Here is a 13,717-nt window from a genome sequence, read left to right as displayed (position 1 = left end):
CTCTTGTAAAGTCTGGTTCGTATTTGTTGATTGGTGTTAACTGAGTTTGAATTAAGTTTTGTATGATTGAAATTAGAATGAAATTGAATTGATTGATATATCTATGGTTGATTGGAGTTTGATTATAGTATGATTATGGTTCGATAGTTACTGGAAAAGTTGATTGGGTTGTTTTGACTCTATACACATCGAAAGTACTTGTTTTATGATCGGATTGAGTATTTCTTGTCACTCACATTTCATCTCATAAACACTCACTCATTAGTTTCATTTTTTTTTCTTTTTGTTGAAACCATTGTTAATAAGGGGTTGATTTGTAAAGCTGAAACTTTTGTTGTATAGGCTTCTAGAAATTGTTGTATAGTTGAAACTATTACTTAATAATAGAAGTCAAATATTTTTGTTGGCAGTTTTTGTAAACATTATAACATCAAGAATTAATACAGGTTCTCAATCTCTTGTGATTAATGAAATAATTCAAGATTTGCCTTTATTTTCAGTTGTCATCTTCATATATCAATTACCAGGATAAATTAGGCAAGTTAATTATAAATTTTGAGTATTTAAATAATTTTATATTATTAAAAATACGAAACAACAAAAAGTCAATTTATAAGGGTATTATGGTAATTGTATATTTTATGATATCTTTTCTATTAACGAAGTTATAATGTAGATAGAAACATATTGTTAATGCCAACCCGGGTTTTTATACCAAAGCTTGGGTGGGAAAATGTTAATTACTTTTAATTATAGTCCAAATTTAATATTTAATGATTAAATAGATAAAATTATTTAAAATATTGTTTTTAATATTTATTTAATTAACCACTACTACAATTGTTTGTTGACTTAGACTAACCCTTTTATTGGGTCAATATTTGATCTAAGTTTGAAATCATTGTCTTATTGCTTAAGGGTTGGATACCATTTAAATATGAAGTTGAGATTTTAATTTAATTCGAAAATAATCTAATTTTGAAACCAATCCAAATAAACTCGAATTCAAACGTCTAAATTAATTTGAATTTGAATCGTTTTATGAAAATAAATTCAATTTTTAACTTGAGTAATTTGATTTGAAACAAATCCAATCCTATTATTACTTATTCTACAAACATAAAAATTAAGTTAGAATCTCTTGATTGAAAAAATAATGGTAGATATTTCCCAATTTACAATAATATTATCTTTAAAAAATTCAATACCATTCATTGGACCATCTAAATAAAATATTAATATTTAATATATGTTATTAGATCAATTAATATGAATTATATTCTAGGTTCAAACCTATGTACTGGAGGGATTTTAATAGTTTTATAGAGAATTTTTTATTAGGGAAATTATATTAAATACCCATTTTACCCTTTTATTAAGCAAAAATGTCCATTTTTTCTATTCTTAAGCAAAAATGCCTATTTTTCCTATTCCTAAGGAAAAATGCCCTAAATTTTTGTTAAAATACCAAAATTATCCTTTATCACATCTATATAAACTTTATCATTCTCACTCTCACTCTCACTTTTATTACATACACTTCTCATATTACTCAAATACTTACTCTCACTCTCATTTTTATTCAATATCAATTACTACGAGTTCGTTCGGAAGGAAGAAGTTTGTATGTTTGAATTCAAATAAAAAAAAGTAAATTCATGAAAAAAAAATATTTATACGAATCTTAACTCAAAACTTAATTTTATTTGTTAAATTTAGTTTATATGTCATGTAAATGAGGTATTTGAATATTAGATAATACTTTAGAGGTTAAATGAAATGTTAGAAAAATATATGAGACATTTTGATATTACACAATATATAAAAGATTTAAATAACATGTTAAGAATAGATAAGTATATTTTGATACAAGACAACATACAAGGGTATTAAATAAAATATTAGATAATTATGAGTGGGTTAAATAAAATGTTAAAAAATATGAGGGGTATTTTGATATTAAACATTGTAAGAACGTTTTAAATAAAATGTTAGGAATAGATAGATACATTTTGATATAATACAACTTACAAGGGTGTTAAATGAAATGTTAGATAATTATAGAGGGTAAAAAATGTTAAAAAAATATTGGAAGTATTTTGATATTACACAATATATGAAGGATTTAAATAACATGTTAAGAATAGATAGATTCATTTTGATACAAGACAACATACAAGGGTGTTAAATGAAAAGTCAGATAATTATAGAGGGTTAAATAAAATATTAAAAAATATGAGAGTTATTTTGATATTAATCATTGTAAGACTGTTTTAAATAGTTATTGTGGACTTTTTATTATAAATGATTAATTTTTCTCCAAAAATATGTCATTGTAGGATTGATAATTAAAATGACTGGTTATACATCGGTTCGTTACCAAGGAGAATGGATTCAAAGTGATGACAACACAATGAAATATGTTGGAGGATCTAAACTATTGATTAAAATTCCCTTTGAAACAACATTTGAGGGATTTATTTAGTTTTTGAAGGAGTCTTGCGATCTTGATCCAATTAAAAACTACCTTCAACTATCTATGAACCCAAGAAAAATTGAGTTCGATTGTCTCGTACAGATCCAAAATGATGAAGATATCTAAGATCTTATTGATATACCTCAATACTTACAGGAATGTATTCCTATTTTTATTACATGTACCCCTATTTAAGGACAGGAAGAAGAAGAAGAAGAAGAAGAAGAAGAAGAAGAAGTAGAAGAAGAAGAAATTAGTGAAGTGAAAAAAGAATATGATCTGGAAAACTTAATTGATTTCAGTAATAACGCCTTGTATATTGCAAACTCATGGGTTTATGGAGAGAAAGATAGGGTTCCTGACTGGGGTGACTTTGATGAAAATGGCATGATTGATATTCCTTTTAAAGAGGCAGAGCTCGAGCACAAGCCACTTGTTACCGAGGGTATGAACAATTTGCAGCTTGAAGATCCTATTTTGGGTGGTGAAAATTATTCTGGGCCATTTTTTGACAATGTCCCCACTGATCCGTTTAAGTGGCTTCCTGATTTTCCTTCATAGCCATCAACATCATCAAGTGGTACAAGATCGATCTGAGAGGAGAATGCTGTAAAGTTTGATGATATTTTTCATAATAAAGAACAATTGAAAGATGCTATGAAGCAATTTGCCCTACTGAAAGGATTTCAATATAGGGTCAAAAAGTCTAATAGGGGGCGATGGAATATTAAGTGCGAGGTTGAAAACTATCAGTGGTATATATCTGCAACCAAATCCAAAGTCAATGCAGTGTTTTAAATCAGTCAAGTGAATCTAACCCACACATGTTCAGTTGATCAAATAATGCCACATCACAGACAAGTTGGGGTCTGAGCTTTAGGTCAATTAATAAGGTCAAAGTTTGTATTAATTGATTGAATTTATCAGCCTAAAGAAATAATTGTGGACATCGCCAAATGGTATAAAATTGACATTTCATATTTACAAGCTTAGCGGGCAAAAATTGGGCTTTGAATTCATTAAGGAGCTCACTGAAAGAATCATTTATACTCTTACCAGATTATTGCTATAATTTATAGTGTACTAATCTGAAAATCGTTACCGCTATTGAAATGGACAATGACTATTGATTTAAGTATTTTTCTCATAACATTAGGATGTTCCATTCGTGCATTTAGAGAATATCTTCGACTTGTTATTTGCATTGACGTTATTTTCCTTAAAGGTCGATATCTAGGTCATTTATTTTTTGCGGTGGGCCTCGATGGTAATAATCAGATATACCTCATTGGTTTCTGTGTAGGTAAAAAAAAGATCACGACACGTGGTGTTAGTTTCTCAGGAAAATTAAAGAATGCATCCATGATATCTCCGAATTGATGATAATCTCGGATCGAATCATGTTATATACTTTTTAATGGCTAAAGTCTTTTCAGATGTCCACTATAGATGTTGTCATCACCTTCTATATAACATGCGAGCGAAGTACAAACGAGACTCAAAGGTAACATGTTTAAACATGTATTAAATTTTTATTCTATTTAACATTTTTATAAATTTTTATTATAAAGTTCTCATATTATTTATTACCTTGCAGGTTGCGGGTGCATATTGGAAAGTCGCGAAATCATATACAAAAACAAATTTTGAGGCTATGATGTGATGAAATCTCAAGCTAGGGCTTATCTAACTGAGATCGAATTTGAACGATGGAGCATAACACATTTTTCGAGGCATCAATACAACATCATGACAATTAATATTGTGGAATCATTTAACTCCTTTGTCAGACATGCACAGGGTCTGTTTATCACGATGCTTGCTGAGTTCATTCGTGGTATCTTATAACGATGGTTTTACGAGAGGAGAAACCATGCAAGTACATACCCAATTGTTAATAATTATATATTTGAGCATGTATTTCTTCACTTATGTTTGTTATTAACATATATGTTGTTAATATTTTTTCAAATTACAGATGAATACCCTAACTTTATCACCCCTTGGACGGAGGAGAATATTAGTCGTCGTTTGTCAAAGTCTGCATGCTTGGAAGTTCAGCTAATTACACTTATTCGGTATTAGGCTATTGGTTTTGGTGGATACATGGGCATTATGGACTTCAATGAAATGTCTTGTATATGTAAAAAGTTTCAACTTTCACATATTCCATGCAAGGATGTCGTTGTTGTTGCAAGACACATGAGGTTCACAAATGTCAACGCATCGGTTCATCCATTATTTTGCACCGAGTTTTACTATGCAATATATGAGGAATCTGTCAATCCTCTTGGAAACAAATTAGAATGGTTGCATGCACTAGAAAAAAAAAGTTATCTTGCCCCCCGTTCTCGATAATGGTCGTCCAGATCGCTCTTCCAATAGAAATCGACGTCCTTTACAAGGGAAAAATGTTACACTCAGGATTTGCAATTGTTACAAGGAACCATGGCATGTTCGAACCTAATGTAAAAGCCCAACACCAGTCCCGAGCTTTGCTCCATATGGTTCATTCAAAAAAGGTAAAGGATCGAGATCTTAATAAACTTCTGTTTAGTTGTATTAATTATACGATTCATGATTGTTGTTCAAATAATATGTAATCGATGTATTTTGATTATTATTTTAAATATGTAATTGTATTCACATGTGATGTAATAAATTTAGTGTAAATAATTTCTTCATTTCATATTTGTTAAAATGAGTATTATTCTTCCAATTATTATAATTAACTTTTCCTGATTTGATTAATGCATGTTTTACCTATGTATTAAATTGAACTTATAAAAATCAATAAATTATGTCATTCAACCTGAACTATATTAAATAAACAATAATAATATTAATGTTAAAAACATTTTTGAGTATTTCACTAATACCATAATTTAAAGTTAATAACATCACTCTAATTTTATATAATTATTTCCGTGACAAAATTATTTAAAAAATGAAATCAAATGCATATTTATATATAATGATGGATAAAATACATCATACATATACACACATACAATAAATATATACATAACAATATCTGAAAAATGATAAATAAACAATGATCGAACTAAATATACATCCGTGATTTACTCGATACAGTGAAAATACAACTGTGATGCTAAACGCAGACGTATAGAGGTAGACGACTCTCGAGAAAAAATTATGCTCTGTGACAATGTTAAACACTTAAAAAAGCGTAACATAGTGTCAGTATGAATGTCGTGTATGGTCGCATCTGTCATTCGAGACACCTTATATGTTGTGAGCATAATATCTTAGTGCTATACACCATAATCAATCAATCACGGAAATCTATAACGCCGGTTATCCAATGTGTGCAGTTGAAGTTTATAGGGATGAAAACTTATAAACAATGAGAAATTAGAATGGATACAAGTGTAGATTATATTATAATTCAATGTAAATTATAATGAAAATACTATTATGCTATACCATATCAACCATCCCCCATGGTTTGTAAAATAATCCCGGGGTATAATCTGCCTCAACCATCTTCGTGAAGAGCCCATGAAACCGATACTTCTCTGTCGGTGTGGTCTACCAACTGTTAAAGGCCATCTCGACATGTCTTACAAAGAAAGTGTGGGCAGTCATCCAACGCTATGAAATAGTCACATGGTGATCATCTTAGTGCTAACATAATATAGCCAAAAAGGAATCCACATGCTGAAATGGTATAAAAAACTTGAATTGTGTTAGTTATTGACAAATATATAAAACTTTTAACTGGTGAATATAAAACTCAACATAATTGCAATATTCAATAAATCAATTGACTCAATGATTAACAATTACATACCTGATCACTGGTGAAAATAGTGCCTACATGACTCCAAGTAGGAACGTCTCGTGTACACCACCTAAACATTCGTGGAGACGCATGGATATCAATCATATTAACCCAATCATACAGGGTGTCTAGCGTCTCATATATCCAATACTGTAATACAACCATTAATGATTAAAATAAATGAAGCTGTATTTTTGTCGATTAAAATATATAATCAATAAATTTAAATTTACCTGAAATACAAATGGAAATCCGTAGAGGTCATATTTACATATTTCAGGCATTCGACTGGAGTAGACTCTGTCACTTACTTGTGACATCGATTTGTACATCATCTGCCACATTGCAATGCCCCAAGGATAGGAATTAAATCCATCGAGATAATCAACCAACTGTAAGTATTCGATAGATACTTTCTTTCGTTGATCATTCCCTAACAACACCATATAAAGACAGTATAGTAAGGTCATCTTGATGGCATCAATATCGTCATCCCCCCATGGCCTAGCCAAAAAAACACCCTCTATGTCGTGATACTGCACCTTCAAACAACCTCAAAAGTATGTATCTTTGATCCTATGTCTAAATGAGCAGAGAATATACAATGAAAGAGCAGTGAGTCAGCTAACAGATAGCTCTGTCATCAAAGAAAACTCAAACAGGCTGAATCTCTTGTCAACCCTGTTAACCCTAAACTATAACTCATCTCTGACGGAAGACCAATGTAACTGTCACGGGAGAAATGCATGAACCAACACTTTGAAAAATTTGATATCAGGTAGACAAAGGAGATTCCCAAAACACATCCTCTCAAACAGTCGAAGTTGATCTAGGGTTAGTGTTGACTTAATCTTGGACAATGCAGTGTACTATGCACGACATATATCCTCTGCCCGAAAATGTCTCGACTCATCAGGGATTCGTTGCAAAAAATTTGAAAATTTTGTAATGCATTCATAAAAAACATACATATAAACAAATGTAGAAATAACAAATAAAAAAATATAGAAAGATAAAAAATAGAAAAAAAATCAAAACAAAAATGATAAAAATCTGAAAAATGAAACTGGAATTTCAATTCTACTCACTGAAATACCCTAGAATATTAATAATCCAAAAATCGCTTAGAAATCTGAAGAACATGAATCGATACATCCTAAAATGGCAAATATTGAAAAAAAAAAGGAAACAAAATTCAAATTATATATGTCAAAATACCCTAGAATGTCAACAATTGAAAAATTGATCAAAACTCTAAAAAATACAAGTCGATCTATCCTAAAATGATGAAAATAAAAAAAATGCAATTGAAATTTGAATTCTATACGTTGAAATACCTTAGAATGTCAACAATAGAAAAATTATTCAAAAATATGAAAAATACGAATTGATATATCCTAAAACGATGAAAATCAAAAAAACAAAACTGAAATTCAAATTCTATACATTGAAATACCTTAGAATGTCAATAATCGAAAAATCATTCAAAAATATGAAAAATACATGTTGATATATCCTAAAACGGTGAAAATCAAAAAAATAAAATTCAAATTCGAATTCTATACATTGAAATATCCAAGAATGTCAACAATTAAAAAATCGTTCGAAAATATGAAAAATATGAGTCTGTCTAACCTAAAATGGCGAAAATAGAAAAAGAACTGAAATTTGAATTCTATACGTTGAAATACCCTCAAATGTTAACAATAAAAAAATCATTCAAAAATCTAAAAAATACGAGTTGATTTATCCTAAAATGGTGAAAATCGAAAAAAGGAACTGAAATTCGAATTCTATGCGTTGAAATACCTTGAAATGTCAACAATAAAAAAATTATTCAAAAATCTAAAAATACGAGTTGATATATTTGAAAATGACAAAATTCAAAAAATGGTGAAAATCAAAAAAACGAAACTGAAAATCGAAAATACGAATCGATATATCCTATAAATAAAAAAGTCGAAATATCAATCAGAAATTTCGTCATTACATCGTAAAATGTGTCTAAAAAAGCACAAAAATGAAAAACCGAATGTCAAATTTGAAAACTACATATCAAAAAACTCTAAAACAGGAAAAACAGATATAAAATTCGAAAACTACATGTCGAAAAACCTTAGATATGAAAAATATCAATTTACCCCCTTAGAAAATTTCTACTAGAATAGGTTCAATATTTATCTCTTGCCCCCTCAACAATTTTTTAATCTCTTAGAGCACATGCAGTTTAAAAAAAGTAAATTTCCCCCCAACCCAAGGTTTTCATGGCATTAGCCCATAGTTTCATATAAAATTCACAAAGAGCCCTAGTGGACTACCCCTTCTCCCCCAGCTCCCTAATATTTCAAAAATGCTACTTCTCCCCCAGCTCCCTAATATTTCAAATCCATTTTTTCGATTTTTCCCGTGTTAGGACAAATCGAGTCTTTTTTTTAAATTATCTTACGATTTTTCGATTATTCATATTCTATGGTATTTTATCGTATAGATTTCGAATTTCATTTTCGTTTTTCATTAAGATTTCGCCGTTTCAACTTCTAGAATTCGAATTTCAATTCCATTTTTCCTAATTTTACCGTTTTAGGATATATCAACTCGTATTGATTCATTTCTGATCAATTTTTCGATTATTAACATTAAAAGGTATTTCAACGTATAAGATTCGAATTTCAGTTTCGTTTTTTTGAATTTCACCATTTCAGGATATATTGACTCGTATTTTCAAGATTTCCGAACGATTTTTCAATTATCATCACTTTAAAGTATTTCAAAGTATAGAATTCGAATTTCAGTTCTGTTTTTTCGAATTTCACCATTTCAGGATATATCGATTCGTATTTTCAAGATTTCCAAATGATTTTTCGATTATCGTCACTTTAAGGTATTTCAACGTATAGACTTCGAATTTCAGTTTCATTTTTTTAAATTTCACCATTTCAGGATATATCAACTCGTATTTTCAAGATTTCCAAACGATTTTTCGATTATCGTCACTTTAAGGTATTTCAAAGTATAGAATTCGAATTTCAGTTTTATTTTTTCGAATTTCACCATTTTAGGATATATCGATTTGTATTTTCAAGATTTTCGAACGATTTTTTGATTATCGTCACTTTAAGGTATTTCAAAGTATAGAATTCAAATTTCAGTTCCGTTTTTTCGAATTTCACCATTTCAAGATATATCGATTCGTATTTTCAAGATTTCTGAACGATTTTTTGATTATTGTCATTTTAAGGTATTTCAAAGTATAGAATTCGATTTTTAGTTTTATTTTTTTTATTTTCATCCTTTCAGGATATATCGATTCGTATTTTCAAGAATTCCGAATGATTTTTTATTATCGTCGTTTTAAGGTATTTCAAAGTATTGAATTCGAATTTCAGTTTCATTTTTTTTGATTTTCGTCCTTTCAGAATATCTTGATTCATATTATGTTATTTTCGATCGATTTTTTGATTGTTAACATTATAGGGTATTTGAACGTATAAAACTCGAATTTCAGTTCTTATTTGTTAAGTTTTGTCATTTTCTTTTTGATTATTTGGTATTTTTCATCTTTTTATGTTTTTTCCACTAATACATTTGTTTACATATTTATTTTTATGAATGTCTAACAAATTTGTAAAATTGTTACAGGATATTTCTCAGAAAAGAAGACGGGTTGACAGCGAGCTGTGAATCCCCGACGAGTCTAGACACTTTCAGGCAGATGCGATATGTTGTGCACAGTGTACCGCATTATCTCAGATTTCTTCTACATTGACCCTGGGTCAGCTGCAACTATTTGAGAGGACATGTTTCGGGTCTCTCCTTCGTTTACCCTAAACCAAATTCTCCGGGATATAGGTCATGCATTTCTACTACGACAACTACATCCGCCCTTTGCCAGAGACGAGTTTTGGTTTAGGGTTAGCAGGGTTGATGTGAGATTTAGCCCGTTTGAGTTTGCGTTGGTGACAGAGCTTTCGTTTAGCTGACAGACTGATATTTCTTCATATATTCCTTGCTCCTCTAGATATAGGATCAGGGATATGTACTTTCACGGTTGTCCGAAGGTGCAGTATCATGACATAGAGCGTGTTTTCTTGTCGAGGCTAGGGGGGATGACAATATTGATGCTGTCAAGATGGCCTTGTTGTATATTCTTCACATTGTTTTGTTGGGGAATGATCGACAAAAGAAGGTGTCCACAGATTACTTACAGTTAGTTGATCATTTGGACGAGTTTAATTCCTACCCCTGGGGCGTTGTTGTATGGCAGGTGACATACGAGTCTATGTCACAGGCGAGTGAGAGAGTCTGTTCTGGACGGATGCCTAAAATCTATAAATATGACCTTTACAGATTTCCTTTCGCATTTCAGGTAATTTTTATATTATTATTTATATATATTAATTGACAAAAATATAAATTGATGTATTTATATCATAAATGATTATATTACAGTATTGGATATATGAGACTCTAGACACGTTATACGATTGGATTGACCTTGTTGATCCTTATGTGTCCCCACGGATGTTGAGGTGGCGTACGCGAGACGTCCCTAGTTGGACTCATATAAGTCGTATTTTCACTGGTAGTCTGGTATGTACTCGTTAATTAATAAGTTGATTAATTCATATGATGTTGCTATTATTTAGACTTATATATCTTTATTATTAGGAGGATGTCACATTCCCCTTTTGTCCATCATCGATCTAGGAGGGTGCACCATGGTATTCTGAGATTCGTGAGTGCACCGATTTACCCAATGCTGATTCCTCCTCATCTTCTTCGATTCCTCCATCGACTGTAGACAGGGCTTCTGTAGCCTCTGGACCTTCAGATGTACCTGTCGACACTTCTGAGACACAGGAGGAGCCTATTCAGCCTTCTGTTATGGAGCAACCTTTACGTTCCCCTGTAGTTCAGAGCCCACGGACGACATACCATCTTGGAGTGGAGGACCGTACTACCCATCATGCCACCGAGCAGTGCCCCCTATCTGTAGCACCCAGTATTTCTACATTAGATACTACATTAGTGCACTGGGGTGCTACGATTTTACGTGAGATATCAAGTTTTCATGACGATGTCTCTTCCCAGATGACTTAATTACGCGACGATATGACTCGAGTACAGGATCATATGACTCATTTGGAGGACATCGTCATACGTACATATTCAGCCCCCGTCGCTCAGGTTGTAAAATCACTTCTAATTTATTACTTATTAAAAATGCATACACTGTTATTATTCTGACAACTATTATTACATTCGTACAGGAGAGGGACGATGATATCCGATCGACATCCCCCATTGATACCACTATACCATCCCGTCAGCCACACGAGCTCCGTATGACATTTCAAATTTATATTGAATGTCGTTATTATATTATAGTATTGTTATATATGAAATGTCATATAATTAAGTTATTATTACTATTATCTTAGGGTAGTCGCCATGAGGAGGCACCGGTTAGCCCTTCTGTTGCATCACCTATCCGAGTTGAGGTATGTCACTTAGGACCAGAATTTTATTTTTATGATTGTTCGGTTATCGATTAATATAGGGTATATATATTCGTATAGGGTCTTCCTCATGAAGGCCATCCGGTCGGATCTCCAGTTGCTTTAGATCCTCCACTTGAGGTATGCTAATTATTAACGATATTATATTTTAGGCTAAAGGACTATTTCCCACCCAAGGTATGCTGCATTCTCAAGTGTCCCCCCTTTAACTATAAAAAAACCAAATACCCACCCATGAGCAGTTAAATTTAATGGAACCCTAACACCTTAAAATTTTATCTTTTTTTCCCCCCTAACCCCTAAAAACTAACCATTTCCCCCTAGGCCAAGTTTTGAAAAATAGCATTCCCCCCGTAGGGTTTAGTTTTCAATCCCCGATGCCAAATCCGGAGCCATTGCCAATGAGGAAGCCTTCCCGACGCACCACCATGCTCTGATGCCCTCTCTTCTCTCCTCTGGAACGTCAATCGGCCCAGATATGGTGAAGACGATGACCTAAAATGACAAAGCTCTTTGTCGAGAGACGAGGCTCTTCGTCTTCCCAGACGAAGATGACGAGCTCATCTCTGTCTGGAAAGATGTCGCGTCTTCCCAGACGGAGAAGAGGTAGTCGTTGTCTAGGAAGACGAAGACCTTCATCTCCCGACGAAGAGCTTCATCATTTTAGGTCGTCGTCTTTGCTAGATCTGGGGCTGATCGACGCTCCAGAGGAGAGAAGAGAGGCCGTCAAAGCATAGTGGTGCATCGGGAAGGCTTCGTCGTTGACGATGGCTCCAGATTTGGTATCGGGGATTGAAAACTAAACCCTAAGGGGGGGAACGCTATTTTTCAAAACTTGACCTAGGGAGAAATGGTTAGTTTTTAAGGGTTAGGGGGGAGACGGGGATTAAATTGTAATTTATTTTTAATATTACAGATAAAATGATGATTTTACCCTTGAATCTATTTGTTTTAACAGCCCATGGGTGGGTATTTGGTATTTTCATAGTTAAAGGGGGAAAACTTGACAATACAACATACTGGGTGGGAAATAGTCGTTTGGCCTATATGTTATATGAAATATCACTTACCATTTTACCCTTTTCATGCATATAGGGAACTGACATTGATATATTATCAATAGAGGGTTCTCCCCAAACACCTTCCCCGGAAGTTGAGGTTAATTTTTTTAAAATGATGTCATTGATCGATTTGTCTTTTTTGTTATATTGTTTATTTAATGATGTTTTGACTCTTTTTTAGGACGAGCGATTATGGTTACTTGCTGATATCCTGAGCTCAATCAAAAAGATAGTGGATATTGGTTCACAGGATGAGGACTTCCAGGAGAACGTTTCTAAGGCCATTCATATTGAGGTATATCAATTATACTTAGTATATAAATATTCGTATATATTGGTCACTGAGATGTTCAAAATTATAATTTTGAAGTCCCCCAAGGGAGCACGCGTGGTGGACTTGACCGTGATTCAGGATTCTCCAGCTGAACCTCCTCCCGCATACATGATGAAGGTAAAATAAATCGATTAATGCTAATTGTTACGTACGATGGAATGATGAATTAATTATTTTTTGGGATCATGCAGCTTATTCGTATAACACGTGGCCAGATCATCCGGAAGGGTCTGCTGGTTTGCACTCCATATACAAATCCACTCAAAGGGAGGGCGAAACGGTAACTTAGGACCATTCCATCCTCTACCTCAGAGCGTGAGGAATCTTTCCTCATGTGGTACACCAAAGCTACGGCTTCCAACACACATGATGTCTACTTCATCGGGTCGAAGTCAAAGCACAGTTTTTGGTGGCTTGTGGTAGAGTTGTGCGAGTGCTGGCCAACGATGTAAGTTGTCTATAGTATATAATTCCTGAAAAAGTTTGATATATTTATCAATAACTAACACATGTGAACTT

Source organism: Mangifera indica, chromosome 5 (assembly GCF_011075055.1).
Source record: "Mangifera indica cultivar Alphonso chromosome 5, CATAS_Mindica_2.1, whole genome shotgun sequence".
Classification (NCBI taxonomy): domain Eukaryota; kingdom Viridiplantae; phylum Streptophyta; class Magnoliopsida; order Sapindales; family Anacardiaceae; genus Mangifera; species Mangifera indica.
Note: the sequence above shows the minus strand (reverse complement) of the source record.